The 4,338-nt window shown below is 41.0% G+C and overlaps 1 protein-coding gene across 2 annotated transcripts in view; it reads left to right on the top strand.

The window, feature by feature from the left end:
- The window catches only part of stat6 (signal transducer and activator of transcription 6, interleukin-4 induced), a 36,362-nt gene that overhangs the window by 4,835 nt on the left and 27,189 nt on the right, over positions 1-4,338 (top strand). The gene's annotated exons all lie outside the window — the stretch shown is intronic.

Genomic DNA, 4,338 nt, shown 5'->3' on the forward strand with positions numbered 1-4,338 from the left:
GACGAAAACAAAATTACGAAGTAGACTGGACATAAACCACACACTTGCGGTGTCATTGTCTCTCCTATTACCCCGAGATGGGACCGTCTGGTTGCAGAAAATCAAGCTCGGTGCTGTGGTGAGTCGTCATTTTCATGCACTTTGAATTTGCGTTGTATCGTATTTTGAAGGCATTAAACATTGCCATAGCGTTGCGGCCAGATTAGACGCTCCTTGTGTTTATTATTATATTTCGAAAACACCACAGTTTTCATGCAGCTCATACCATATTATTTTGTTGTATTATTTCCGCCACACCTTAAATGCCGGTCCCTGAAAATATTGTCTGACATAAACCGGTCCGTGGGGCAAAAAAGGTTGGGGACCCCTGCTGTAAAGCACTCTTTCTTTGCATTCCGTCACAGGAAAACATGATATTTTTAACACATTTTGGGTCATTAAACTTTATCTCACTGAGAGGTGTGCCTAAAATAACTCAAGCTTGAGCCATCTCTTCCACTTGGCTGAGAAATATGCGAAAAAAATCCACTCGCAAGATGTGTACAAAGGCTGCACAATGTAGTGAACAAAACACCGCGATAATGGCCCCTGCAAAATGCATTTCGCAAAAGACACGCACGCATTAAGTTTTAAATGACCCAACAGTGTCAAAAAAATCTCCTAGCCACACTTGAGTGTAATTATACACAAAATCACATTTGTGGTTTGCCGCTGTTAAAGATTGATTTTTACTTGGTTCAAGAACAATAAATGAATACAGAAGATAAAATAACACATTTCACAGAATGAACGACCTACTTTTTTTTTTTTTTTTTTTTTTTTAAGACAGTGACTATTTTTACTTAAATTCAAACTGTGCAAAGCAGCAAACTTTAGTTTCTTCCCTCGATACGTTAGTGTCATTTTGGGCTGTGAGACGAAGTGACGTCAGAACCACATTTGCGATTTTACCGTATAAATCTTTAAGCACGTTTGAGCCTGGCCTGACCAGTAGTAACTGCAACCGTGTCAGGTTGTCAGCATCAAAGTCTGTCGTATTTATTTGTGTCTTAAACTGCATTTGAAATGTAGTCCGACGGCTCTTGCCAGTCCATATGGGGCACTCGCTTAACGGCTTGCGACTACCCACGAGCAATTAACGCTGGCAATAGGCGGCATATTATACAATGTCAATGTAATTTAATTTGAGGTACAGTAAAACCTCCGCTGACGAACGCTTAAGCTCACGAACTTTTCGCCTCAAGAACATTAAATTCGCGAGCATATAGTCTCTGCTGACGAACTAGTTTTCGGCGGACGAACCAAACCACGTGGTCGAACAGCGCCACGGTGGCGGCCACGAGAAGCTGACGCACGCTCACGGCGTAACAGTTCATCACCCACTTTCTTTGAGTGCGGACGTGGTTTGTGTTTGATAGACATTTCGGACCATATCGAGTGTACTTTTTCTTTTATGGGACCGAAAAAGACCCCACCACAGGCTAGTGTTAAGCCTAAGAAGACATTAAAGAAAATTACGATCGAGCAGAAGAAGGAGATCATTGAAAAACATGAACGAGGTGTGCGTTTGTGTGACTTAGCGTCCCAGTACCAGTACGCTAAGTCTACCATTGCTACCATCCTTAAGAACAAGGAAGCTATTAAGGGTGCGTGTGTGGCTAAGGGTGTTTCTGTGTTGTCTAAGCAACGGTCTCCTTCTAAGAAGCAAAGAAGAGAAGCCACACCGGAGGTTGAGTTACCTACAGTCCTTATGGAAGGTGACTCTCCTTCCAAACAGTAACTCCCTCCCTCCCTCCTCCTCCCACTCCATTCCATCAAGCCATCAACTACCATCACAAAAGTAAATAAAACGACTTTATTATACAGTACAGTTTATTTCTTTAATTTCAATACAATAGCACATTTATTATACATAAAATAAGGTATATTTTTGTGTAGTTTTAAGGCTTATTTAGTAGAAAATTATGTTTTATGGGGACCTGGGAACGGTTTATTCTCATTTTAATGGTTTCTTATGGGAAATAAATGTTCGGAAGACGAACTTTTCGCCTTACGCACACTTCCTGGGAACCAATTATGTTCGTGAGCTGAGGTATCACTGTATTTAGCGTCCGATTGAATGAGAGGATGACGTGTTGATGTTGGCGGCAACAGTTTGTGACAGCAATATGAAGTGGCCCCAACTACAGTCGCGAAAACGAGTCGAGTCACTCACAATACCAGCACGTCCTGCCAGGAATAACTTCAAAATAAAAACATAGTAAGGCACTGAAATCCATGTATTATCTTGGTAAATAACGGTTTATTTTCAAGTTGGCCTTCACACTGCATTGGTGGAACTTACAGTCATGCCTCGCATAAACAGCTGGCTGGCTTGGTTCATAACATGTCAGAAAAATGGCACAAGTGGTGATCACTTTTCCAAAGTAAAAGCAAATGTTTTACTTTGATTCAACATGAAAGTTATTCGTCAACTTTTTTATGGAAGATTACAGATGTTGGACAATATTAAATACTGAGAAACTGAAATTTGCACAATTAAAAATGAAAAAAAGCTATCTAAATGATTCATTGATTATCAAAAATAATTATCAGTTATTTAATTAACCGCTTTAAAATAGACTACGGTTGGTTAGGTAATATGGTGAGATGCTTTCAAAGCATCCACGAGCAAGATAAGCATGGTGCTGATGCAAGAATTTCAATAGTCAAGTATTTCTGTCAGAATAAAAATGCACCCACCCGGTCTGGTGAGTGATGAAATTGCAAGTCTGAAGTGTGCAGATACTTTTAATGTGTTAAATGTCAAAACGCACACTCATATCAAAACACTTTATCTGGAAGTGTATGGTAGCAGGCTTGCGCATGCACACTAGATGACTCAGCTGGGCTCTCCCACTTCTTATTCTCTGGAATTTGACTCAGCCCGCTGTAACTGCCCTGAGTCTCAACCCATGCTGACTGTCAATGGCTGAATGCCATGCTAGCTTTTCACAAAAGCAGAAAGCTCAATACAATCAAACAAACAAAAAAAACCCTCAAATTACATTTTGTTATGACAGCAGTACGGTAACATCGTGGTTAAGCACAGTTTTGAAGTTCTAGGTCTGAATTGCAGCTGAGGGCCTCCTTTGTGGAGTTTGCATGTTTTCTCCACATGCTTGTGTGGATATTCTCAGAGTCCTCTGGTGTACCGTTTAAAATGCTTCTCATGGCGCTCCACATTCCCATTCTTTGCCAATGACATCGGTGAATTGCAGATGAAACTTTGAATAAGAATAATGGGAAAAAAAAGATATATCACCACAGCTCTGATCGCAAGGTGCAATTGCAGACTGCGGACCACCAACAACTTTTGGTGATGCAGGTCACGTGCCACCATCGGTTAATTGTGACCTGCTATTTTATTGAATTTTGCTTTTAAATACTTTTTTGTGCAAGTGACACTCATAGGATGCTTAGGGTGCAGTGTAAACTAACACACAAATATATTATATTAATAACACGCACTCAGACACACATCTTTTTTTTTCTTCCCTCGACATCCCTCGCGAACAACTTGGGACCAGTCCGTGGACTACTGGTCGATCTTGATCGACTGGTTGGGCACCCCTGCCCTAAATTGTCCCTCAGCGTGATTATGAGCACAAATGGCTTTTTGTCTATGTGTGCCCTGTGTTTGGCTGGCAGCCAAATATTTACATGACACACACACACACACACACACACACACACACAATTTATTTATTTATTAAAAACAAAAAAGTCCCCAAATGTTTTCACGCCACTGACCATTTTCATGTGAGGATGTATTTTGGCATTGAAACAAATAAAAACAAATGGATGAAAATATTCACTCACGAAAATATTCACTCACGATGAGCTGTGCTTCAACGAGTTCATTCGTAGGCCGTAGACCGACCAGCCTTACGACAGCAGCTGCATCGATCACGTGACGATCCTAAAGTGATACACGCACGGCTTTTGTGTTATGTAAGCGACATATGTGGCGGTGGATCGGTGTTGCTGGACCCATCACTAGCACTCAGTTATTTTCTGCGTATAATTGGACATAGTAATCTGGTGACAAAGTGTCACTGTCTGCCTTCCTTGCTCCCATTCCATGGTCCCTCTGCTGCATGTGTAAATTTATTAACTCTAGCGGTGATAGGGCTAGCCGAAGCTAGCGACAGGAGGCTAACCCCGCTTCATGCCCCTTTCTCCAGTCAAGAGTGTGCTGGTTGCATTTTTTTTCTTGCATCATTACCACATTCTGTGTATGCAGGGTTGTTTTGGTGATAAGTCTTTTGATTAAAAAAAAAAAAAAAAAAAAAAAAA

The sequence above is a fragment of the Hippocampus comes genome, unplaced genomic scaffold (genome assembly GCF_001891065.2).
Source record: "Hippocampus comes isolate QL1 unplaced genomic scaffold, H_comes_QL1_v1.1 scaffold296, whole genome shotgun sequence".
NCBI lineage: Eukaryota > Metazoa > Chordata > Actinopteri > Syngnathiformes > Syngnathidae > Hippocampus > Hippocampus comes.